Below are 26,582 nucleotides of genomic sequence, written 5' to 3'. Positions count from 1 at the left end.
GGTTATGTGGTCTGAGACACAGCTACCAATTTCAACAAAGTACTTCCTGTCTTCCAGATAGGACCTTAACCAGTTTAGGGCAGTGCCAGTGATGCCCACCCAGTCCTCTAGTCTCTGTAAGAGGATCCCTTGATCGACAGTGTCAAAAGCAGCACTCAGATCTAACAGAATTAAGACTGAGGTTTTGCCCGTGTCAGTGTTCAGGCGGATGTCATTTGTCACCTTGACAAGAGCAGTCTCAGTGCTGCGATGAGGTCTAAAACCTGACTGAAAAACATCAAATGAGTTGTCTATTAAGAGGAAATCTGTGAGCTGTTGTAAACAACCTTTTCAAGGACTTTGCCCCAAAATGGCAGATTAGAGATGGGCCGGTAATTACTCAGTACTGCGGCATCAAGACTGCTCTTCTTTAGGAGAGGCTTTTTGACCGCAGTTTTCAAAGACATTGGGAATGTTCCAGATTGAAGCGACATGTTGACTATGTGAGTGAGTGGTGCTAACAAACTGTTCAGCACAGACTTTAGAAATCTGGTGGGTAACACATCGAGGCAGCATGTAGATGAACTCAGACTGGTGATGATCTCCTGGACAGTTTTGTCAGTTACTGGTGCAAAGTGAGTTGATACTTATTTATGTAAGTATAAATATAAGTATAAGTCGCGACCCGGCCAAAACTATGAAAGACCTGCATTCCCGAACTGCTTTGTTAGTAATCCCTTCTTGGTCCAGGCCTCGTTGGCGCAGTAGGCAGTGCGTCAGTCTCATAATCTGAAGGTCGTGAGTTCAAGCCTCACACGGGGTAGGATTTTTGCTACTGAGCTGATCTTTACCCACGTTCTGGCACTTTCTGTCATAAAAGTGGTGATTTTTAGTCCGTTTCACAATATCAGGCCCAGTAATGATTGAAACACAGGCTGTCACCGATAATTTATATGTTAAAACTGTGATTATTGTCATTTTTAAGTAATTGTTGGTTTTATTGACTTATTTTTTGTGATCTAGCAACCCTGGTTTAGGCCTTTAAAAATACGTTTTGGAAATACATACGTTTCAGGAATGAAATATCGCTGTAAATTGTATTTTCTTGACTTGAAATATACATCATGTCTTTTGGGTTCATTAGTTATCGTGGGTAAATTTATGGAGTATTTTTTCGTCAGTTTTGAAACGTTTACGCGGCAGAAGATAGAACAGTAATGACATATCTGTGACTCTTTATGATCCTAATGCTGTATCTTTTGATTATTTTAAACACGGTTCAAAAGGGTTTATTATTCTGCTAAAATGGTCTTCAATATTATTGTTTTTCACAGCAATTAAACGAACTAATCGTGATTTGTTTAACGTTTACATCAGGGCTATTCAACATGAGGCCCGCCAAGTGATTTAATCCGGCCCACAACCCATTTTAAAAAACAAAACAACAAAAAATAACCTTGTTTGCAGAGCTGCTTTATAGTCTATTCTCTGAGCCACAGGAGCCAGTGCAGAGACCTGAGAACAGGAATAATGTGATGGTACTTCCTGGTTCTAGTCAGGACCCGAGCAGCACCGTTCTGGATGTACTGCAGCTGTTTTACAGCTCGTTTGGAGAGGCCAGTGAGCAGCTGTTACAGTCTAATCTACTGGAGACAAACGCATGGATAAATCTCTCCAAATCTGGTTTGTTTGGCAATGTTTTTTATATGGTAAAAAGCTGCTGATGTTATTGATTTGATATGGCTGTTAAAATTCAAGTCTGAGTCCATTATTACCCCCAGATTTCTAACTTGATTCGTAGGTTTTAGTGCCAGACTCTGGAGGTGACCGCTAACACTTTCTCTTTGTTTCTGTGGGACAAAGACGATTATTTCAGTCTTGTCTGAGTTCAGCTGGAGAAAGTTGTTTTGCGTCCACAAACTGATCTGTTGGATGCAGTGACAGAGTGAATCCACTGGTCCATATTCACCTGCCGACAGTGAAACATAGAGTGTGAGTGTGGTCTGCATAATTGTGATGGGACACATTTTCACTGCATATCAACTGACCTAACGGCAGCATGTAGAGGTTGAACAGAAGGGGACCCAGGACTGACCCTTGGGGCACTCCACAGGTCAGGGTCATGTGGTCTGAGACACAGCTACCAATTTCAACAAAGTACTTCCTGTCTTCCAGATAGGACCTTAACCAGTTTAGGGCAGTGCCAGTGATGCCCACCCAGTCCTCTAGTCTCTGTAAGAGGATCCCATGATCGACAGTGTCAAAAGCAGCACTCAGATCTAACAGAATTAAGACTGAGGTTTTGCCCGTGTCAGTGTTCAGGCGGATGTCATTTGTCACCTTGACAAGAGCAGTCTCAGTGCTGCGATGAGGTCTAAAACCTGACTGAAAAACATCAAATGAGTTGTCTATTAAGAGGAAATCTGTGAGTGGTTGTAAACAACCTTTTCAAGGACTTTGCCCCAAAATGGCAGATTAGAGATGGGCCGGTAATTACTCAGTACTGCGGCATCAAGACTGCTCTTCTTTAGGAGAGGCTTTATGACCGCAGTTTTCAAAGACATTGGGAATGTTCCAGATTGAAGCGACATGTTGACTATGTGAGTGAGTGGTGCTAACAAACTGTTCAGCACAGACTTTAGAAATCTGGTGGGTAACACATCGAGGCAGCATGTAGATGAACTCAGACTGGTGATGATCTCCTGGACAGTTTTGTCAGTTACTGGTGCAAAGTGAGTTGATACTTATTTATGTAAGTATAAATATAAGTATAAGTCGCGACCCGGCCAAAACTATGAAAGACCTGCATTCCCGTACTGCTTTGTTAGTAATCCCTTCTTGGTCCAGGCCTCGTTGGCGCAGTAGGCAGCGCGTCAGTCTCATAATCTGAAGGTCGTGAGTTCAAGCCTCACACGGGGCAGGATTTTTGCTACTGAGCTGATCTTTACCCACGTTCTGGCACTTTCTGTCATAAAAGTGGTGATTTTTAGTCCGTTTCACAATATCAGGCCCAGTAATGATTGAAACACAGGCTGTCACCGATAATTTATATGTTAAAACTGTGATTATTGTCATTTTTAAGTAATTGTTGGTTTTATTGACTTATTTTTTGTGATCTAGCAACCCTGGTTTAGGCCTTTAAAAATACGTTTTGGAAATACATACGTTTCAGGAATGAAATATCGCTGTAAATTGTATTTTCTTGACTTGAAATATACATCATGTCTTTTGGGTTCATTAGTTATCGTGGGTAAATTTATGGAGTATTTTTTCGTCAGTTTTGAAACGTTTACGCGGCAGAAGATAGAACAGTAATGACATATCTGTGACTCTTTATGATCCTAATGCTGTATCTTTTGATTATTTTAAACACGGTTCAAAAGGGTTTATTATTCTGCTAAAATGGTCATCAATATTATTGTTTTTTCACAGCAATTAAAGGAACTAATCGTGATTTGTTTAACGTTTACATCAGGGCTATTCAACATGAGGCCTGCGGGCCAAATCAGGCCCGCCAAGTTATTTAATCCGGCCCACAACCCATTTTAAAAAACAAAACAACAAAAAATAACCTTGTTTGCAGAGCTGCTTTATAGTCTATTCTCTGAGCCACAGGAGCCAGTGCAGAGACCTGAGAACAGGAATAGTGTGATGGTACTTCCTGGTTCTAGTCAGGACCCGAGCAGCACCGTTCTGGATGTACTGCAGCTGTTTTACAGCTCGTTTGGAGAGGCCAGTGAGCAGCTGTTACAGTCTAATCTACTGGAGACAAACGCATGGATAAGTCTCTCCAAATCTGGTTTGTTTGGCAATGTTTTTTATATGGTAAAAAGCTGCTGATGTTATTGATTTGATGTGGCTGTTAAACTTCAAGTCTGAGTCCATTATTACCCCCAGATTTCTAACTTGATTCGTAGGTTTTAGAGCCAGACTCTGGAGGTGACCGCTAACACTTTCTCTTTGTTTCTGTGGGCCAAAGACGATTATTTCAGTCTTGTCTGAGTTCAGCTGGAGAAAGTTGTTTTGCATCCACAAACTGATCTGTTGGATGCAGTGACAGAGTGAATCCACTGGTCCCTATTCACCTGCCGACAGTGAAACATAGATCTGAGTGTGGTCTGCATAATTGTGATGGGACACATTTTCACTGCGTATCAACTGACCTAACGGCAGCATGTAGAGGTTGAACAGAAGGGGACCCAGGACTGACCCTTGGGGCACTCCACAGGTCAGGGTCATGTGGTCTGAGACACAGCTACCAATTTCAACAAAGTACTTCCTGTCTTCCAGATAGGACCTTAACCAGTTTAGGGCAGTGCCGGTGATGCCCACCCAGTCCTCTAGTCTCTGTAAGAGGATCCCATGATCGACAGTGTCAAAAGCAGCACTCAGATCTAACAGAATTAAGACCAAGGCTTTGCCCGTGTCAGTGTTCAGGCGGATGTCATTTGTCACCTTGACAAGAGCAGTCTCAGTGCTGCGATGAGGTCTAAAACCTGACTGAAAAAACATCAAATGAGTTGTCTATTAAGAGGAAATCTGTGAGTGGTTGTAAACAACCTTTTCAAGGACTTTGCCCCAAAATGGCAGATTAGAGATGGGCCGGTAATTACTCAGTACTGCGGCATCAAGACTGCTCTTCTTTAGGAGAGGCTTTATGACCGCAGTTTTCAAAGACATTGGGAATGTTCCAGATTGAAGCGACATGTTGACTATGTGAGTGAGTGGTGCTAACAAACTGTTCAGCACAGACTTTAGAAATCTGGTGGGTAACACATCGAGGCAGCATGTAGATGAACTCAGACTGGTGATGATCTGCTGGACAGTTTTGTCAGTTACTGGTGCAAAGTGAGTTGATACTTATTTATGTAAGTATAAATATAAGTATAAGTCGCGACCCGGCCAAAACTATGAAAGACCTGCATTCCCGAACTGCTTTGTTAGTAATCCCTTCTTGGTCCAGGCCTCGTTGGCGCAGTAGGCAGTGCGTCAGTCTCATAATCTGAAGGTCGTGAGTTCAAGCCTCACACGGGGCAGGATTTTTGCTACTGAGCTGATCTTTACCCACGTTCTGGCACTTTCTGTCATAAAAGTGGTGATTTTTAGTCCGTTTCACAATATCAGGCCCAGTAATGATTGAAACACAGGCTGTCACCGATAATTTATATGTTAAAACTGTGATTATTGTCATTTTTAAGTAATTGTTGGTTTTATTGACTTATTTTTTGTGATCTAGCAACCCTGGTTTAGGCCTTTAAAAATACGTTTTGGAAATACATACGTTTCAGGAATGAAATATCGCTGTAAATTGTATTTTCTTGACTTGAAATATACATCATGTCTTTTGGGTTCATTAGTTATCGTGGGTAAATTTATGGAGTATTTTTTCGTCAGTTTTGAAACGTTTACGCGGCAGAAGATAGAACAGTAATGACATATCTGTGACTCTTTATGATCCTAATGCTGTATCTTTTGATTATTTTAAACACGGTTCAAAAGGGTTTATTATTCTGCTAAAATGGTCTTCAATATTATTGTTTTTCACAGCAATTAAAGGAACTAATCGTGATTTGTTTAACGTTTACATCAGGGCTATTCAACATGAGGCCCGCCAAGTGATTTAATCCGGCCCACAACCCATTTTAAAAAACAAAACAACAAAAAATAACCTTGTTTGCAGTGCTGCTTTATAGTCTATTCTCTGAGCCACAGGAGCCAGTGCAGAGACCTGAGAACAGGAATAATGTGATGGTACTTCCTGGTTCTAGTCAGGACCCGAGCAGCACCGTTCTGGATGTACTGCAGCTGTTTTACAGCTCGTTTGGAGAGGCCAGTGAGCAGCTGTTACAGTCTAATCTACTGGAGACAAACGCATGGATAAATCTCTCCAAATCTGGTTTGTTTGGCAATGTTTTTTATATGGTAAAAAGCTGCTGATGTTATTGATTTGATATGGCTGTTAAAATTCAAGTCTGAGTCCATTATTACCCCCAGATTTCTAACTTGATTCGTAGGTTTTAGTGCCAGACTCTGGAGGTGACCGCTAACACTTTCTCTTTGTTTCTGTGGGACAAAGACGATTATTTCAGTCTTGTCTGAGTTCAGCTGGAGAAAGTTGTTTTGCGTCCACAAACTGATCTGTTGGATGCAGTGACAGAGTGAATCCACTGGTCCATATTCACCTGCCGACAGTGAAACATAGAGTGTGAGTGTGGTCTGCATAATTGTGATGGGACACATTTTCACTGCATATCAACTGACCTAACGGCAGCATGTAGAGGTTGAACAGAAGGGGACCCAGGACTGACCCTTGGGGCACTCCACAGGTCAGGGTCATGTGGTCTGAGACACAGCTACCAATTTCAACAAAGTACTTCCTGTCTTCCAGATAGGACCTTAACCAGTTTAGGGCAGTGCCAGTGATGCCCACCCAGTCCTCTAGTCTCTGTAAGAGGATCCCATGATCGACAGTGTCAAAAGCAGCACTCAGATCTAACAGAATTAAGACTGAGGTTTTGCCCGTGTCAGTGTTCAGGCGGATGTCATTTGTCACCTTGACAAGAGCAGTCTCAGTGCTGCGATGAGGTCTAAAACCTGACTGAAAAACATCAAATGAGTTGTCTATTAAGAGGAAATCTGTGAGCTGTTGTAAACAACCTTTTCAAGGACTTTGCCCCAAAATGGCAGATTAGAGATGGGCCGGTAATTACTCAGTACTGCGGCATCAAGACTGCTCTTCTTTAGGAGAGGCTTTATGACCGCAGTTTTCAAAGACATTGGGAATGTTCCAGATTGAAGCGACATGTTGACTATGTGAGTGAGTGGTGCTAACAAACTGTTCAGCACAGACTTTAGAAATCTGGTGGGTAACACATCGAGGCAGCATGTAGATGAACTCAGACTGGTGATGATCTCCTGGACAGTTTTGTCAGTTACTGGTGCAAAGTGAGTTGATACTTATTTATGTAAGTATAAATATAAGTATAAGTCACGACCCGGCCAAAACTATGAAAAACCTGCATTCGTGAACTGCTGTGTTAGTAATCCCTTGTTGGTCCAGGCCTCGTTGGCGCAGTAGGCAGCGCGTCAGTCTCATAATCTGAAGGTCGTGAGTTCAAGCCTCACACGGGGCAGGATTTTTGCTACTGAGCTGATCTTTACCCACATTCTGGCACTTTCTGTCATAAAAGTGGTGATTTTTAGTCCGTTTCACAATATCAGGGCCAGTAATGATTGAAACACAGGCTGTCACCGATAATTTATATGTTAAAACTGTGATTATTGTCATTTTTAAGTAATTGTTGGTTTTTATTTACTTATTTTTTGTGATCTGGCAACCCTGGTTTAGGCCTTTACAAATACGTTTTGGAAATACATACGTTTCAGGAATGAAATATCGCTGTAAATTGTATTTTCTTGACTTGAAATATACATCATGTCTTTTGGGTTCATTAGTTATTGTGGGTAAATTTATGGAGTATTTTTTCGTCAGTTTTGAAACGTTTACGCGGCAGAAGATAGAACAGTAATGACATATCTGTGACTCTTTATGATCCTAATGCTGTATCTTTTGATTATTTTAAACACGGTTCAAAAGGGTTTATTATTCTGCTAAAATGGTCTTCAATATTATTGTTTTTTCACAGCAATTAAAGGAACTAATCGTGATTTGTTTAACGTTTACATCAGGGCTATTCAACATGAGGCCCGCCAAGTGATTTAATCCGGCCCACAACCCATTTTAAAAAACAAAACAACAAAAAATAACCTTGTTTGCAGAGCTGCTTTATAGTCTATTCTCTGAGCCACAGGAGCCAGTGCAGAGACCTGAGAACAGGAATAGTGTGATGGTACTTCCTGGTTCTAGTCAGGACCCGAGCAGCACCGTTCTGGATGTACTGCAGCTGTTTTACAGCTCGTTTGGAGAGGCCAGTGAGCAGCTGTTACAGTCTAATCTACTGGAGACAAACGCATGGATAAGTCTCTCCAAATCTGGTTTGTTTGGCAATGTTTTTTATATGGTAAAAAGCTGCTGATGTTATTGATTTGATGTGGCTGTTAAAATTCAAGTCTGAGTCCATTATTACCCCCAGATTTCTAACTTGATTTGTAGGTTTTAGAGCGAGACTCTGGAGGTGACCGCTAACACTTTCTCTTTGTTTCTGTGGGCCAAAGACGATTATTTCAGTCTTGTCTGAGTTCAGCTGGAGAAAGTTGTTTTGCATCCACAAACTGATCTGTTGGATGCAGTGACAGAGTGAATCCACTGGTCCATATTCACCTGCCGACAGTGAAACATAGAGTGTGAGTGTGGTCTGCATAATTGTGATGGGACACATTTTCACTGCATATCAACTGACCTAACGGCAGCATGTAGAGGTTGAACAGAAGGGGACCCAGGACTGACCCTTGGGGCACTCCACAGGTCAGGGTCATGTGGTCTGAGACACAGCTACCAATTTCAACAAAGTACTTCCTGTCTTCCAGATAGGACCTTAACCAGTTTAGGGCAGTGCCAGTGATGCCCACCCAGTCCTCTAGTCTCTGTAAGAGGATCCCATGATCGACAGTGTCAAAAGCAGCACTCAGATCTAACAGAATTAAGACTGAGGTTTTGCCCGTGTCAGTGTTCAGGCGGATGTCATTTGTCACCTTGACAAGAGCAGTCTCAGTGCTGCGATGAGGTCTAAAACCTGACTGAAAAACATCAAATGAGTTGTCTATTAAGAGGAAATCTGTGAGCTGTTGTAAACAACCTTTTCAAGGACTTTGCCCCAAAATGGCAGATTAGAGATGGGCCGGTAATTACTCAGTACTGCGGCATCAAGACTGCTCTTCTTTAGGAGAGGCTTTATGACCGCAGTTTTCAAAGACATTGGGAATGTTCCAGATTGAAGCGACATGTTGACTATGTGAGTGAGTGGTGCTAACAAACTGTTCAGCACAGACTTTAGAAATCTGGTGGGTAACACATCGAGGCAGCATGTAGATGAACTCAGACTGGTGATGATCTCCTGGACAGTTTTGTCAGTTACTGGTGCAAAGTGAGTTGATACTTATTTATGTAAGTATAAATATAAGTATAAGTCGCGACCCGGCCAAAACTATGAAAGACCTGCATTCCCGCCCGAATTGCTTTGTTAGTAATCCCTTCTTGGTCCAGGCCTCGTTGGCGCAGTAGGCAGCGCGTCAGTCTCATAATCTGAAGGTTGTGAGTTCAAGCCTCACACGGGGCAGGATGTTTGCTACTGAGCTGATCTTTACCCACGTTCTGGCACTTTCTGTCATAAAAGTGGTGATTTTTAGTCCGTTTCACAATATCAGGCCCAGTAATGATTGAAACACAGGCTGTCACCGATAATTTATATGTTAAAACTGTGATTATTGTCATTTTTAAGTAATTGTTGGTTTTATTGACTTATTTTTTGTGATCTAGCAACCCTGGTTTAGGCCTTTAAAAATACGTTTGGAAATACATACGTTTCAGGAATGAAATATCGCTGTAAATTGTATTTTCTTGACTTGAAATATACATCATGTCTTTTGGGTTCATTAGTTATCGTGGGTAAATTTATGGAGTATTTTTTCGTCAGTTTTGAAACGTTTACGCGGCAGAAGATAGAACAGTAATGACATATCTGTGACTCTTTATGATCCTAATGCTGTATCTTTTGATTATTTTAAACACGGTTCAAAAGGGTTTATTATTCTGCTAAAATGGTCATCAATATTATTGTTTTTTCACAGCAATTAAAGGAACTAATCGTGATTTGTTTAACGTTTACATCAGGGCTATTCAACATGAGGCCTGCGGGCCAAATCAGGCCCGCCAAGTTATTTAATCCGGCCCACAACCCATTTTAAAAAACAAAACAACAAAAAATAACCTTGTTTGCAGAGCTGCTTTATAGTCTATTCTCTGAGCCACAGGAGCCAATGCAGAGACCTGAGAACAGGAATAGTGTGATGGTACTTCCTGGTTCTAGTCAGGCCCCGAGCAGCACCGTTCTGGATGTACTGCAGCTGTTTTACAGCTCGTTTGGAGAGGCCAGTGAGCAGCTGTTACAGTCTAATCTACTGGAGACAAACGCATGGATAAGTCTCTCCAAATCTGGTTTGTTTGGCAATGTTTTTTATATGGTAAAAAGCTGCTGATGTTATTGATTTGATGTGGCTGTTAAACTTCAAGTCTGAGTCCATTATTACCCCCAGATTTCTAACTTGATTCGTAGGTTTTAGAGCTAGACTCTGGAGGTGACCGCTAACACTTTCTCTTTGTTTCTGTGGGCCAAAGACGATTATTTCAGTCTTGTCTGAGTTCAGCTGGAGAAAGTTGTTTTGCATCCACAAACAGATCTGTTGGATGCAGTGACAGAGTGAATCCACTGGTCCCTATTCACCTGCCGACAGTGAAACATAGATCTGAGTGTGGTCTGCATAATTGTGATGGGACACATTTTCACTGCGTATCAACTGACCTAACGGCAGCATGTAGAGGTTGAACAGAAGGGGACCCAGGACTGACCCTTGGGGCACTCCACAGGTCAGGGTCATGTGGTCTGAGACACAGCTACCAATTTCAACAAAGTACTTCCTGTCTTCCAGATAGGACCTTAACCAGTTTAGGGCAGTGCCAGTGATGCCCACCCAGTCCTCTAGTCTCTGTAAGAGGATCCCATGATCGACAGTGTCAAAAGCAGCACTCAGATCTAACAGAATTAAGACCAAGGCTTTGCCCGTGTCAGTGTTCAGGCGGATGTCATTTGTCACCTTGACAAGAGCAGTCTCAGTGCTGCGATGAGGTCTAAAACCTGACTGAAAAAACATCAAATGAGTTGTCTATTAAGAGGAAATCTGTGAGTGGTTGTAAACAACCTTTTCAAGGACTTTGCCCCAAAATGGCAGATTAGAGATGGGCCGGTAATTACTCAGTACTGCGGCATCAAGACTGCTCTTCTTTAGGAGAGGCTTTATGACCGCAGTTTTCAAAGACATTGGGAATGTTTTAGATTGAAGCGACATGTTGACTATGTGAGTGAGTGGTGCTAACAAACTGTTCAGCACAGACTTTAGAAATCTGGTGGGTAACACATCGAGGCAGCATGTAGTTGAACCTCAGACTGTTGATGATCTCCTGGACAGTTTTGTCAGTTACTGGTGCAAAGTGAGTTGATACTTATTTATGTAAGTATAAATATAAGTATAAGTCACGACCCGGCCAAAACTATGAAAAACCTGCATTCAGGAACTGCTCTGTTAGTAATACCTTGTTGGTCCAGGCCTCGTTGGCGCAGTAGGCAGCGCGTCAGTCTCATAATCTGATGGTCGTGAGTTCAAGCCTCACATGGGGCAAGAGTTTTGCTACTGAGCTGATCTTTACCCACGTTCTGGCACTTTCTGTCATAAAAGTGGTGATTTTTAGTCCGTTTCACAATATCAGGCCCAGTAATGATTGAAACACAGGCTGTCACCAATAATTTATGTGTTAAAACTGTGATTATTGTCATTTGTAAGTAATTGTTGGTTTTATTTACTTATTTTTTGTGATCTGGCAACCCTGGTTTAGGCCTTTACAAATACGTTTTGGAAATACATACGTTTCAGGAATGAAATATCGCTGTAAATTGTATTTTCTTGACTTGAAATATACATCATGTCTTTTGGGTTCATTAGTTATCGTGGGTAAATTTATGGAATATTTTTTCGTCAGTTTTGAAACGTTTACGCGGCAGAAGATAGAACAGTAATGACATATCTGTGACTCTTTATGATCCTAATGCTGTATCTTTTGATTATTTTAAACACGGTTCAAAAGGGTTTATTATTCTGCTAAAATGGTCATCAATATTATTGTTTTTTCACAGCAATTAAAGGAACTAATCGTGATTTGTTTAACGTTTACATCAGGGCTATTCAACATGAGGCCCGCCAAGTGATTTAATCCGGCCCACAACCCATTTTAAAAAACAAAACAACAAAAAATAACCTTGTTTGCAGAGCTGCTTTATAGTCTATTCTCTGAGCCACAGGAGCCAGTGCAGAGACCTGAGAACAGGAATAGTGTGATGGTACTTCCTGGTTCTAGTCAGGACCCGAGCAGCACCGTTCTGGATGTACTGCAGCTGTTTTACAGCTCGTTTGGAGAGGCCAGTGAGCAGCTGTTACAGTCTAATCTACTGGAGACAAACGCATGGATAAGTCTCTCCAAATCTGGTTTGTTTGGCAATGTTTTTTATATGGTAAAAAGCTGCTGATGTTATTGATTTGATGTGGCTGTTAAAATTCAAGTCTGAGTCCATTATTACCCCCAGATTTCTAACTTGATTCGTAGGTTTTAGAGCCAGACTCTGGAGGTGACCGCTAACACTTTCTCTTTGTTTCTGTGGGCCAAAGACGATTATTTCAGTCTTGTCTGAGTTCAGCTGGAGAAAGTTGTTTTGCATCCACAAACTGATCTGTTGGATGCAGTGACAGAGTGAATCCACTGGTCCCTATTCACCTGCCGACAGTGAAACATAGATCTGAGTGTGGTCTGCATAATTGTGATGGGACACATTTTCACTGCGTATCAACTGACCTAACGGCAGCATGTAGAGGTTGAACAGAAGGGGACCCAGGACTGACCCTTGGGGCACTCCACAGGTCAGGGTCATGTGGTCTGAGACACAGCTACCAATTTCAACAAAGTACTTCCTGTCTTCCAGATAGGACCTTAACCAGTTTAGGGCAGTGCCAGTGATGCCCACCCAGTCCTCTAGTCTCTGTAAGAGGATCCCATGATCGACAGTGTCAAAAGCAGCACTCAGATCTAACAGAATTAAGACCAAGGCTTTGCCCGTGTCAGTGTTCAGGCAGATGTCATTTGTCACCTTGACAAGAGCAGTCTCAGTGCTGCGATGAGGTCTAAAACCTGACTGAAAAAACATCAAATGAGTTGTCTATTAAGAGGAAATCTGTGAGTGGTTGTAAATAACATTTTCAAGGACTTTGCCCCAAAATGGCAGATTAGAGATGGGCCGGTAATTACTCAGTACTGCGGCATCAAGACTGCTCTTCTTTAGGAGAGGCTTTATGACCGCAGTTTTCAAAGACATTGGGAATGTTCCAGATTGAAGCGACATGTTGACTATGTGAGTGAGTGGTGCTAACAAACTGTTCAGCACAGACTTTAGAAATCTGGTGTGTAACACATCGAGGCAGCATGTAGTTGAACCTCAGACTGTTGATGATCTCCTGGACAGTTTTGTCAGTTACTGGTGCAAAGTGAGTTGATACTTATTTATGTAAGTATAAATATAAGTATAAGTCACGACCCGGCCAAAACTATGAAAAACCTGCATTCAGGAACTGCTCTGTTAGTAATACCTTGTTGGTCCAGGCCTCGTTGGCGCAGTAGGCAGCGCGTCAGTCTCATAATCTGAAGGTCGTGAGTTCAAGCCTCACACGGGGCAAGAGTTTTGCCACTGAGCTGATCTTTACCCACGTTCTGGCACTTTCTGTCATAAAAGTGGTGATTTTTAGTCCGTTTCACAATATCAGGCCCAGTAATGATTGAAACACAGGCTGTCACCAATAATTTATGTGTTAAAACTGTGATTATTGTCATTTGTAAGTAATTGTTGGTTTTATTTACTTATTTTTTGTGATCTGGCAACCCTGGTTTAGGCCTTTACAAATACGTTTTGGAAATACATACGTTTCAGGAATGAAATATCGCTGTAAATTGTATTTTCTTGACTTGAAATATACATCATGTCTTTTGGGTTCATTAGTTATCGTGGGTAAATTTATGGAATATTTTTTCGTCAGTTTTGAAACGTTTACGCGGCAGAAGATAGAACAGTAATGACATATCTGTGACTCTTTATGATCCTAATGCTGTATCTTTTGATTATTTTAAACACGGTTCAAAAGGGTTTATTATTCTGCTAAAATGGTCATCAATATTATTGTTTTTTCACAGCAATTAAAGGAACTAATCGTGATTTGTTTAACGTTTACATCAGGGCTATTCAACATGAGGCCCACCAAGTGATTTAATCCGGCCCACAACCCATTTTAAAAAACAAAACAACAAAAAATAACCTTGTTTGCAGAGCTGCTTTATAGTCTATTCTCTGAGCCACAGGAGCCAGTGCAGAGACCTGAGAACAGGAATAGTGTGATGGTACTTCCTGGTTCTAGTCAGGACCCGAGCAGCACCGTTCTGGATGTACTGCAGCTGTTTTACAGCTCGTTTGGAGAGGCCAGTGAGCAGCTGTTACAGTCTAATCTACTGGAGACAAACGCATGGATAAGTCTCTCCAAATCTGTTTTGTTTGGCAATGTTTTTTATATGGTAAAAAGCTGCTGATGTTATTGATTTTATGTGGCTGTTAAAATTCAAGTCTGAGTCCATTATTACCCCCAGATTTCTAACTTGATTCGTAGGTTTTAGAGCCAGACTCTGGAGGTGACCGCTAACACTTTCTCTTTGTTTCTGTGGGCCAAAGACGATTATTTCAGTCTTGTCTGAGTTCAGCTGGAGAAAGTTGTTTTGCATCCACAAACTGATCTGTTGGATGCAGTGACAGAGTGAATCCACTGGTCCCTATTCACCTGCCGACAGTGAAACATAGATCTGAGTGTGGTCTGCATAATTGTGATGGGACACATTTTCACTGCGTATCAACTGACCTAACGGCAGCATGTAGAGCTTGAACAGAAGGGGACCCAGGACTGACCCTTGGGGCACTCCACAGGTCAGGGTCATGTGGTCTGAGACACAGCTACCAATTTCAACAAAGTACTTCCTGTCTTCCAGATAGGACCTTAACCAGTTTAGGGCAGTGCCAGTGATGCCCACCCAGTCCTCTAGTCTCTGTAAGAGGATCCCATGATCGACAGTGTCAAAAGCAGCACTCAGATCTAACAGAATTAAGACTGAGGCTTTGCCCGTGTCTGTGTTCATGCGGATGTCATTTGTCACCTTGACAAGAGCAGTCTCAGTGCTGCGATGAGGTCTAAAACCTGACTGAAAAATATCAAATGAGTTGTCTATTAAGAGGAAATCTGTGAGTGGTTGTAAACAACCTTTTCAAGGACTTTGCCCCAAAATGTTAGATTGGAGATGGGCCGGTAATTACTCAGTACTGCGGCATCAAGACTGCTCTTCTTTAGGAGAGGCTTTATGACCGCAGTTTTCAAAGACATTGGGAATGTTCCAGATTGAAGCGACATGTTGACTATGTGAGTGAGTGGTGCTAACAAACTCTTCAGCACAGACTTTAGAAATCTGGTGGGTAACACATCGAGGCAGCATGTAGATGAACTCAGACTGGTGATGATCTCCTGGACAGTTTTGTCAGTTACTGGTGCAAAGTGAGTTGATACTTATTTATGTAAGTATAAATATAAGTATAAGTCACGACCCGGCCAAAACTATGAAAAACCTGCATTCAGGAACTGCTCTGTTAGTAATACCTTATTGGTCCAGGCCTCGTTGGCGCAGTAGGCAGCGCGTCAGTCTCATAATCTGAAGGTCGTGAGTTCAAACCTCACACGGGGCACGAGTTTTGCTACTGAGCTGATCTTTACCCACGTTCTGGCACTTTCTGTCATAAAAGTGGTGATTTTTAGTCCGTTTCAAAATATCAGGCCCAGTAATGATTGAAACACAGGCTGTCACCAATAATTTATGTGTTAAAACTGTGATTATTGTCATTTGTAAGTAATTGTTGGTTTTATTTACTTATTTTTTGTGATCTGGCAACCCTGGTTTAGGCCTTTACAAATACGTTTTGGAAATACATACATTTCAGGAATGAAATATCGCTGTAAATTGTATTTTCTTGACTTGAAATATACATCATGTCTTTTGGGTTCATTAGTTATCGTGGGTAAATTTATGGAGTATTTTTTCGTCAGTTTTGAAACGTTTACGCGGCAGAAGATAGAACAGTAATGACATATCTGTGACTCTTTATGATCCTAATGCTGTATCTTTTGATTATTTTAAACACGGTTCAAAAGGGTTTATTATTCTGCTAAAATGGTCTTCAATATTATTGTTTTTTCACAGCAATTAAAGGAACTGATCGTGATTTGTTTAACGTTTACATCAGGGCTATTCAACATGAGGCCTGCGGGCCAAATCAGGCCCGCCAAGTGATTTAATCCGGCCCACAACCCATTTTAAAAAACAAAACAACAAAAAATAACCTTGTTTGCAGAGCTGCTTTATAGTCTATTCTCTGAGCCACAGGAGCCAGTGCAGAGACCTGAGAACAGGAATAGTGTGATGGTACTTCCTGGTTCTAGTCAGGACCCGAGCAGCACCGTTCTGGATGTACTGCAGCTGTTTTACAGCTCGTTTGGAGAGGCCAGTGAGCAGCTGTTACAGTCTAATCTACTGGAGACAAACGCATGGATAAGTCTCTCCAAATCTGTTTTGTTTGGCAATGTTTTTTATATGGTAAAAAGCTGCTGATGTTATTGATTTTATGTGGCTGTTAAAATTCAAGTCTGAGTCCATTATTACCCCCAGATTTCTAACTTGATTCGTAGGTTTTAGAGCCAGACTCTGGAGGTGACCGCTAACACTTTCTCTTTGTTTCTGTGGGCCAAAGACGATTATTTCAGTCTTGTCTGAGTTCAGCTGGAGAAAGTTGTTTTGCATCCACAAACTGATCTGTTGGATGCAGTGACAGAGTGAATCCACTGGTCCCTATTCACCTGCCGACAGTGAAACATAGATCTGAGTGTGGTCTGCATAATTGTGATGGGACACATTTTCACTGCGTATCAACTGACCTAACGGCAGCATGTAGAGCTTGAACAGAAGGGGACCCAGGACTGACCCTTGGGGCACTCCACAGGTCAGGGTCATGTGGTCTGAGACACAGCTACCAATTTCAACAAAGTACTTCCTGTCTTCCAGATAGGACCTTAACCAGTTTAGGGCAGTGCCAGTGATGCCCACCCAGTCCTCTAGTCTCTGTAAGAGGATCCCATGATCGACAGTGTCAAAAGCAGCACTCAGATCTAACAGAATTAAGACTGAGGCTTTGCCCGTGTCTGTGTTCAGGCGGATGTCATTTGTCACCTTGACAAGAGCAGTCTCAGTGCTGCGATGAGGTCTAAAACCTGACTGAAAAACATCAAATGAGTTGTCTATTAAGAGGAAATCTGTGAGTGGTTGTAAACAACCTTTTCAAGGACTTTGCCCCAAAATGTTAGATTGGAGATGGGCCGGTAATTACTCAGTACTGCGGCATCAAGACTGCTCTTCTTTAGGAGAGGCTTTATGACCGCAGTTTTCAAAGACATTGGGAATGTTCCAGATTGAAGCGACATGTTGACTATGTGAGTGAGTGGTGCTAACAAACTCTTCAGCACAGACTTTAGAAATCTGGTGGGTAACACATCGAGGCAGCATGTAGATGAACTCAGACTGGTGATGATCTCCTGGACAGTTTTGTCAGTTACTGGTGCAAAGTGAGTTGATACTTATTTATGTAAGTATAAATATAAGTATAAGTCACGACCCGGCCAAAACTATGAAAAACCTGCATTCAGGAACTGCTCTGTTAGTAATACCTTGTTGGTCCAGGCCTCGTTGGCGCAGTAGGCAGCGCGTCAGTCTCATAATCTGAAGGTCGTGAGTTCAAACCTCACACGGGGCACGAGTTTTGCTACTGAGCTGATCTTTACCCACGTTCTGGCACTTTCTGTCATAAAAGTGGTGATTTTTAGTCCGTTTCACAATATCAGGCCCAGTAATGATTGAAACACAGGCTGTCACCAATAATTTATGTGTTAAAACTGTGATTATTGTCATTTGTAAGTAATTGTTGGTTTTATTTACTTATTTTTTGTGATCTGGCAACCCTGGTTTAGGCCTTTACAAATACGTTTTGGAAATACATACATTTCAGGAATGAAATATCGCTGTAAATTGTATTTTCTTGACTTGAAATATACATCATGTCTTTTGGGTTCATTAGTTATCGTGGGTAAATTTATGGAGTATTTTTTCGTCAGTTTTGAAACGTTTACGCGGCAGAAGATAGAACAGTAATGACATATCTGTGACTCTTTATGATCCTAATGCTGTATCTTTTGATTATTTTAAACACGGTTCAAAAGGGTTTATTATTCTGCTAAAATGGTCTTCAATATTATTGTTTTTTCACAGCAATTAAAGGAACTGATCGTGATTTGTTTAACGTTTACATCAGGGCTATTCAACATGAGGCCTGCGGGCCAAATCAGGCCCGCCAAGTGATTTAATCCGGCCCACAACCCATTTTAAAAAACAAAACAACAAAAAATAACCTTGTTTGCAGAGCTGCTTTATAGTCTATTCTCTGAGCCACAGGAGCCAGTGCAGAGACCTGAGAACAGGAATAATGTGATGGTACTTCCTGGTTCTAGTCAGGACCCGAGCAGCACCGTTCTGGATGTACTGCAGCTGTTTTACAGCTCGTTTGGAGAGGCCAGTGAGCAGCTGTTACAGTCTAATCTACTGGAGACAAACGCATGGATAAGTCTCTCCAAATCTGGTTTGTTTGGCAATGTTTTTTATATGGTAAAAAGCTGCTGATGTTATTGATTTGATGTGGCTGTTAAATTCAAGTCTGAGTCCATTATTACCCCCAGATTTCTAACTTGATTCGTAGGTTTTAGAGCCAGACTCTGGAGGTGACCGCTAACACTTTCTCTTTGTTTCTGTGGGCCAAAGACGATTATTTCAGTCTTGTCTGAGTTCAGCTGGAGAAAGTTGTTTTGCATCCACAAACTGATCTGTTGGATGCAGTGACAGAGTGAATCCACTGGTCCCTATTCACCTGCCGACAGTGAAACATAGATCTGAGTGTGGTCTGCATAATTGTGATGGGACACATTTTCACTGCGTATCAACTGACCTAACGGCAGCATGTAGAGGTTGAACAGAAGGGGACCCAGGACTGACCCTTGGGGCACTCCACAGGTCAGGGTCATGTGGTCTGAGACACAGCTACCAATTTCAACAAAGTACTTCCTGTCTTCCAGATAGGACCTTAACCAGTTTAGGGCAGTGCCAGTGATGCCCACCCAGTCCTCTAGTCTCTGTAAGAGGATCCCATGATCGACAGTGTCAAAAGCAGCACTCAGATCTAACAGAATTAAGACTGAGGCTTTGCCCGTGTCTGTATTCAGGCGGATGTCATTTGTCACCTTGACAAGAGCAGTCTCAGTGCTGCGATGAGGTCTAAAACCTGACTGAAAAACATCAAATGAGTTGTCTATTAAGAGGAAATCTGTGAGTGGTTGTAAACAACCTTTTCAAGGACTTTGCCCCAAAATGTTAGATTGGAGATGGGCCGGTAATTACTCAGTACTGCGGCATCAAGACTGCTCTTCTTTAGGAGAGGCTTTATGACCGCAGTTTTCAAAGACATTGGGAATGTTCCAGATTGAAGCGACATGTTGACTATGTGAGTGAGTGGTGCTAACAAACTCTTCAGCACAGACTTTAGAAATCTGGTGGGTAACACATCGAGGCAGCATGTAGATGAACTCAGACTGGTGATGATCTCCTGGACAGTTTTGTCAGTTACTGGTGCAAAGTGAGTTGATACTTATTTATGTAAGTATAAATATAAGTATAAGTCACGACCCGGCCAAAACTATGAAAAACCTGCATTCAGGAACTGCTCTGTTAGTAATACCTTGTTGGTCCAGGCCTCGTTGGCGCAGTAGGCAGCGCGTCAGTCTCATAATCTGAAGGTCGTGAGTTCAGACCTCACACGGGGCACGAGTTTTGCTACTGAGCTGATCTTTACCCACGTTCTGGCACTTTCTGTCATAAAAGTGGTGATTTTTAGTCCGTTTCAAAATATCAGGCCCAGTAATGATTGAAACACAGGCTGTCACCAATAATTTATGTGTTAAAACTGTGATTATTGTCATTTGTAAGTAATTGTTGGTTTTATTTACTTATTTTTTGTGATCTGGCAACCCTGGTTTAGGCCTTTACAAATACGTTTTGGAAATACATACATTTCAGGAATGAAATATCGCTGTAAATTGTATTTTCTTGACTTGAAATATACATCATGTCTTTTGGGTTCATTAGTTATCGTGGGTAAATTTATGGAGTATTTTTTCGTCAGTTTTGAAACGTTTACGCGGCAGAAGATAGAACAGTAATGACATATCTGTGACTCTTTATGATCCTAATGCTGTATCTTTTGATTATTTTAAACACGGTTCAAAAGGGTTTATTATTCTGCTAAAATGGTCTTCAATATTATTGTTTTCTCACAGCAATTAAAGGAACTGATCGTGATTTGTTTAACGTTTACATCAGGGCTATTCAACATGAGGCCTGCGGGCCAAATCAGGCCCGCCAAGTGATTTAATCCGGCCCACAACCCATTTTAAAAAACAAAACAACAAAAAATAACCTTGTTTGCAGAGCTGCTTTATAGTCTATTCTCTGAGCCACAGGAGCCAGTGCAGAGACCTGAGAACAGGAATAGTGTGATGGTACTTCCTGGTTCTAGTCAGGACCCGAGCAGCACCGTTCTGGATGTACTGCAGCTGTTTTACAGCTCGTTTGGAGAGGCCAGTGAGCAGCTGTTACAGTCTAATCTACTGGAGACAAACGCATGGATAAGTCTCTCCAAATCTGGTTTGTTTGGCAATGTTTTTTATATGGTAAAAAGCTGCTGATGTTATTGATTTGATGTGGCTGTTAAAATTCAAGTCTGAGTCCATTATTACCCCCAGATTTCTAACTTGATTCGTAGGTTTTAGAGCCAGACTCTGGAGGTGACCGCTAACACTTTCTCTTTGTTTCTGTGGGCCAAAGACGATTATTTCAGTCTTGTCTGAGTTCAGCTGGAGAAAGTTGTTTTGCATCCACAAACTGATCTGTTGGATGCAGTGACAGAGTGAATCCACTGGTCCCTATTCACCTGCCGACAGTGAAACATAGATCTGAGTGTGGTCTGCATAATTGTGATGGGACACATTTTCACTGCGTATCAACTGACCTAACGGCAGCATGTAGAGCTTGAACAGAAGGGGACCCAGGACTGACCCTTGGGGCACTCCACAGGTCAGGGTCATGTGGTCTGAGACACAGCTACCAATTTCAACAAAGTACTTCCTGTCTTCCAGATAGGACCTTAACCAGTTTAGGGCAGTACCAGTGATGCCCACCCAGTCCTCTAGTCTCTGTAAGAGGATCCCATGATCGACAGTGTCAAAAGCAGCACTCAGATCTAACAGAATTAAGACTGAGGCTTTGCCCGTGTCTGTGTTCAGGCGGATGTCATTTGTCACCTTGACAAGAGCAGTCTCAGTGCTGCGATGAGGTCTAAAACCTGACTGAAAAACATCAAATGAGTTGTCTATTAAGAGGAAATCTGTGAGTGGTTGTAAACAACCTTTTCAAGGACTTTGCCCCAAAATGTTAGATTGGAGATGGGCCGGTAATTACTCAGTACTGCGGCATCAAGACTGCTCTTCTTTAGGAGAGGCTTTATGACCGCAGTTTTCAAAGACATTGGGAATGTTCCAGATTGAAGCGACATGTTGACTATGTGAGTGAGTGGTGCTAACAAACTCTTCAGCACAGACTTTAGAAATCTGGTGGGTAACACATCAAGGCAGCATGTAGATGAACTCAGACTGGTGATGATCTCCTGGACAGTTTTGTCAGTTACTGGTGCAAAGTGAGTTGATACTTATTTATGTAAGTATAAATATAAGTATAAGTCATGACCCGGCCAAAACTATGAAAAACCTGCATTCAGGAACTGCTCTGTTAGTAATACCTTGTTGGTCCAGGCCTCGTTGGCGCAGTAGGCAGCGCGTCAGTCTCATAATCTGAAGGTCGTGAGTTCAAACCTCACACGGGGCACGAGTTTTGCTACTGAGCTGATCTTTACCCACGTTCTGGCACTTTCTGTCATAAAAGTGGTGATTTTTAGTCCGTTTCACAATATCAGGCCCAGTAATGATTGAAACACAGGCTGTCACCAATAATTTATGTGTTAAAACTGTGATTATTGTCATTTGTAAGTAATTGTTGGTTTTATTTACTTATTTTTTGTGATCTGGCAACCCTGGTTTAGGCCTTTACAAATACGTTTTGGAAATACATACATTTCAGGAATGAAATATCGCTGTAAATTGTATTTTCTTGACTTGAAATATACATCATGTCTTTTGGGTTCATTAGTTATCGTGGGTAAATTTATGGAGTATTTTTTCGTCAGTTTTGAAACGTTTACGCGGCAGAAGATAGAACAGTAATGACATATCTGTGACTCTTTATGATCCTAATGCTGTATCTTTTGATTATTTTAAACACGGTTCAAAAGGGTTTATTATTCTGCTAAAATGGTCTTCAATATTATTGTTTTTTCACAGCAATTAAAGGAACTGATCGTGATTTGTTTAACGTTTACATCAGGGCTATTCAACATGAGGCCTGCGGGCCAAATCAGGCCCGCCAAGTGATTTAATCCGGCCCACAACCCATTTTAAAAAACAAAACAACAAAAAATAACCTTGTTTGCAGAGCTGCTTTATAGTCTATTCTCTGAGCCACAGGAGCCAGTGCAGAGACCTGAGAACAGGAATAGTGTGATGGTACTTCCTGGTTCTAGTCAGGACCCGAGCAGCACCGTTCTGGATGTACTGCAGCTGTTTTACAGCTCGTTTGGAGAGGCCAGTGAGCAGCTGTTACAGTCTAATCTACTGGAGACAAACGCATGGATAAGTCTCTCCAAATCTGGTTTGTTTGGCAATGTTTTTTATATGGTAAAAAGCTGCTGATGTTATTGATTTGATGTGGCTGTTAAAATTCAAGTCTGAGTCCATTATTACCCCCAGATTTCTAACTTGATTCGTAGGTTTTAGAGCCAGACTCTGGAGGTGACCGATAACACTTTCTCTTTGTTTCTGTGGGCCAAAGACGATTATTTCAGTCTTGTCTGAGTTCAGCTGGAGAAAGTTGTTTTGCATCCACAAACTGATCTGTTGGATGCAGTGACAGAGTGAATCCACTGGTCCCTATTCACCTGCCGACAGTGAAACATAGATCTGAGTGTGGTCTGCATAATTGTGATGGGACACATTTTCACTGCGTATCAACTGACCTAACGGCAGCATGTAGAGGTTGAACAGAAGGGGACCCAGGACTGATCCTTGGGGCACTCCACAGGTCAGGGTCATGTGGTCTGAGACACAGCTACCAATTTCAACAAAGTACTTCCTGTCTTCCAGATAGGACCTTAACCAGTTTAGGGCAGTGCCAGTGATGCCCACCCAGTCCTCTAGTCTCTGTAAGAGGATCCCATGATCGACAGTGTCAAAAGCAGCACTCAGATCTAACAGAATTAAGACCAAGGCTTTGCCCGTGTCAGTGTTCAGGCGGATGTCATTTGTCACCTTGACAAGAGCAGTCTCAGTGCTGCGATGAGGTCTAAAACCTGACTGAAAAAACATCAAATGAGTTGTCTATTAAGAGGAAATCTGTGAGTGGTTGTAAACAACCTTTTCAAGGACTTTGCCCCAAAATGTTAGATTGGAGATGGGCCGGTAATTACTCAGTACTGCGGCATCAAGACTGCTCTTCTTTAGGAGAGGCTTTATGACCGCAGTTTTCAAAGACATTGGGAATGTTCCAGATTGAAGCGACATGTTGACTATGTGAGTGAGTGGTGCTAACAAACTCTTCAGCACAGACTTTAGAAATCTGGTGGGTAACACATCGAGGCAGCATGTAGATGAACTCAGACTGGTGATGATCTCCTGGACAGTTTTGTCAGTTACTGGTGCAAAGTGAGTTGATACTTATTTATGTAAGTATAAATATAAGTATAAGTCACGACCCGGCCAAAACTATGAAAAACCTGCATTCAGGAACTGCTCTGTTAGTAATACCTTGTTGGTCCAGGCCTCGTTGGCGCAGTAGGCAGCGCGTCAGTCTCATAATCTGAAGGTCGAGAGTTCAAACCTCACACGGGGCACGAGTTTTGCTACTGAGCTGATCTTTACCCACGTTCTGGCACTTTCTGTCATAAAAGTGGTGATTTTTAGTCCGTTTCACAATATCAGGCCCAGTAATGATTGAAACACAGGCTGTCACCAATAATTTATGTGTTAAAACTGTGATTATTGTCATTTGTAAGTAATTGTTGGTTTTATTTACTTATTTTTTGTGATCTGGCAACCCTGGTTTAGGCCTTTACAAATACGTTTTGGAAATACATACATTTCAGGAATGAAATATCGCTGTAAATTGTATTTTCTTGACTTGAAATATACATCATGTCTTTTGGGTTCATTAGTTATCGTGGGTAAATTTATGGAGTATTTTTTCGTCAGTTTTGAAACGTTTACGCGGCAGAAGATAGAACAGTAATGACATATCTGTGACTCTTTATGATCCTAATGCTGTATCTTTTGATTATTTTAAACACGGTTCAAAAGGGTTTATTATTCTGCTAAAATGGTCTTCAATATTATTGTTTTTTCACAGCAATTAAAGGAACTGATCGTGATTTGTTTAACGTTTACATCAGGGCTATTCAACATGAGGCCTGCGGGCCAAATCAGGCCCGCCAAGTGATTTAATCCGGCCCACAACCCATTTTAAAAAACATAACAACAAAAAATAACCTTGTTTGCAGAGCTGCTTTATAGTCTATTCTCTGAGCCACAGGAGCCAGTGCAGAGACCTGAGAACAGGAATAATGTGATGGTACTTCCTGGTTCTAGTCAGGACCCGAGCAGCACCGTTCTGGATGTACTGCAGCTGTTTTACAGCTCGTTTGGAGAGGCCAGTGAGCAGCTGTTACAGTCTAATCTACTGGAGACAAACGCATGGATAAGTCTCTCCAAATCTGGTTTGTTTGGCAATGTTTTTTATATGGTAAAAAGCTGCTGATATTATTGATTTGATGTGGCTGTTAAATTCAAGTCTGAGTCCATTATTACCCCCAGATTTCTAACTTGATTCTTAGGTTTTAGAGCCAGACTCTGGAGGTGACCGCTAACACTTTCTCTTTGTTTCTGTGGGCCAAAGACGATTATTTCAGTCTTGTCTGAGTTCAGCTGGAGAAAGTTGTTTTGCATCCACAAACTGATCTGTTGGATGCAGTGACAGAGTGAATCCACTGGTCCCTATTCACCTGCCGACAGTGAAACATAGATCTGAGTGTGGTCTGCATAATTGTGATGGGACACATTTTCACTGCGTATCAACTGACCTAACGGCAGCATGTAGAGGTTGAACAGAAGGGGACCCAGGACTGACCCTTGGGGCACTCCACAGGTCAGGGTCATGTGGTCTGAGACACAGCTACCAATTTCAACAAAGTACTTCCTGTCTTCCAGATAGGACCTTAACCAGTTTAGGGCAGTGCCAGTGATGCCCACCCAGTCCTCTAGTCTCTGTAAGAGGATCCCTTGATCGACAGTGTCAAAAGCAGCACTCAGATCTAACAGAATTAAGACTGAGGTTTTGCCCGTGTCAGTGTTCAGGCGGATGTCATTTGTCACCTTGACAAGAGCAGTCTCAGTGCTGCGATGAGGTCTAAAACCTGACTGAAAAACATCAAATGAGTTGTCTATTAAGAGGAAATCTGTGAGTGGTTGTAAACAACCTTTTCAAGGACTTTGCCCCAAAATGTTAGATTGGAGATGGGCCGGTAATTACTCAGTACTGCGGCATCAAGACTGCTCTTCTTTAGGAGAGGCTTTATGACCGCAGTTTTCAAAGACATTGGGAATGTTCCAGATTGAAGCGACATGTTGACTATGTGAGTGAGTGGTGCTAACAAACTCTTCAGCACAGACTTTAGAAATCTGGTGGGTAACACATCGAGGCAGCATGTAGATGAACTCAGACTGGTGATGATCTCCTGGACAGTTTTGTCAGTTACTGGTGCAAAGTGAGTTGATACTTATTTATGTAAGTATAAATATAAGTATAAGTCACGACCCGGCCAAAACTATGAAAAACCTGCATTCAGGAACTGCTCTGTTAGTAATACCTTGTTGGTCCAGGCCTCGTTGGCGCAGTAGGCAGCGCGTCAGTCTCATAATCTGAAGGTCGTGAGTTCAAACCTCACACGGGGCACGAGTTTTGCTACTGAGCTGATCTTTACCCACGTTCTGGCACTTTCTGTCATAAAAGTGGTGATTTTTAGTCCGTTTCACAATATCAGGCCCAGTAATGATTGAAACACAGGCTGTCACCAATAATTTATGTGTTAAAACTGTGATTATTGTCATTTGTAAGTAATTGTTGGTTTTATTTACTTATTTTTTGTGATCTGGCAACCCTGGTTTAGGCCTTTACAAATACGTTTTGGAAATACATACATTTCAGGAATGAAATATCGCTGTAAATTGTATTTTCTTGACTTGAAATATACATCATGTCTTTTGGGTTCATTAGTTATCGTGGGTAAATTTATGGAGTATTTTTTCGTCAGTTTTGAAACGTTTACGCGGCAGAAGATAGAACAGTAATGACATATCTGTGACTCTTTATGATCCTAATGCTGTATCTTTTGATTATTTTAAACACGGTTCAAAAGGGTTTATTATTCTGCTAA

At 41.8% G+C, this 26,582-nt stretch overlaps 1 protein-coding gene and 13 non-coding genes across 14 annotated transcripts in view; all 14 read left to right on the top strand.

Annotated features, from left to right (window-relative positions):
* LOC140370980 (cyclin-K-like) overlaps positions 1 to 26,582 on the top strand; it is a 143,814-nt gene that overhangs the window by 13,390 nt on the left and 103,842 nt on the right. The gene's annotated exons all lie outside the window — the stretch shown is intronic.
* Positions 730 to 802, top strand: trnam-cau (transfer RNA methionine (anticodon CAU)). The gene has a single exon. It is a non-coding gene; the product is annotated as a tRNA-Met (tRNA).
* trnam-cau (transfer RNA methionine (anticodon CAU)) lies at positions 2,827 to 2,899 on the top strand. Its single transcript has one exon. It is a non-coding gene; the product is annotated as a tRNA-Met (tRNA).
* Positions 4,943 to 5,015, top strand: trnam-cau (transfer RNA methionine (anticodon CAU)). Its single transcript has one exon. It is a non-coding gene; the product is annotated as a tRNA-Met (tRNA).
* Positions 7,040 to 7,112, top strand: trnam-cau (transfer RNA methionine (anticodon CAU)). The gene has a single exon. It is a non-coding gene; the product is annotated as a tRNA-Met (tRNA).
* Positions 9,143 to 9,215, top strand: trnam-cau (transfer RNA methionine (anticodon CAU)). The gene has a single exon. It is a non-coding gene; the product is annotated as a tRNA-Met (tRNA).
* trnam-cau (transfer RNA methionine (anticodon CAU)) lies at positions 11,259 to 11,331 on the top strand. Its single transcript has one exon. It is a non-coding gene; the product is annotated as a tRNA-Met (tRNA).
* On the top strand, positions 13,358 to 13,430 carry trnam-cau (transfer RNA methionine (anticodon CAU)). The gene has a single exon. It is a non-coding gene; the product is annotated as a tRNA-Met (tRNA).
* On the top strand, positions 15,455 to 15,527 carry trnam-cau (transfer RNA methionine (anticodon CAU)). The gene has a single exon. It is a non-coding gene; the product is annotated as a tRNA-Met (tRNA).
* trnam-cau (transfer RNA methionine (anticodon CAU)) lies at positions 17,570 to 17,642 on the top strand. Its single transcript has one exon. It is a non-coding gene; the product is annotated as a tRNA-Met (tRNA).
* Positions 19,684 to 19,756, top strand: trnam-cau (transfer RNA methionine (anticodon CAU)). Its single transcript has one exon. It is a non-coding gene; the product is annotated as a tRNA-Met (tRNA).
* trnam-cau (transfer RNA methionine (anticodon CAU)) lies at positions 21,799 to 21,871 on the top strand. Its single transcript has one exon. It is a non-coding gene; the product is annotated as a tRNA-Met (tRNA).
* Positions 23,915 to 23,987, top strand: trnam-cau (transfer RNA methionine (anticodon CAU)). Its single transcript has one exon. It is a non-coding gene; the product is annotated as a tRNA-Met (tRNA).
* trnam-cau (transfer RNA methionine (anticodon CAU)) lies at positions 26,029 to 26,101 on the top strand. The gene has a single exon. It is a non-coding gene; the product is annotated as a tRNA-Met (tRNA).

Source organism: Eucyclogobius newberryi, unplaced genomic scaffold (genome assembly GCF_026437365.1).
Source record: "Eucyclogobius newberryi isolate DKJ021-1_F unplaced genomic scaffold, fEucNew1.0.hap1 SCAF_21, whole genome shotgun sequence".
Lineage (NCBI taxonomy): Eukaryota > Metazoa > Chordata > Actinopteri > Gobiiformes > Gobiidae > Eucyclogobius > Eucyclogobius newberryi.
Note: the sequence above shows the minus strand (reverse complement) of the source record. Positions and strands in the feature narration are given on the sequence as shown.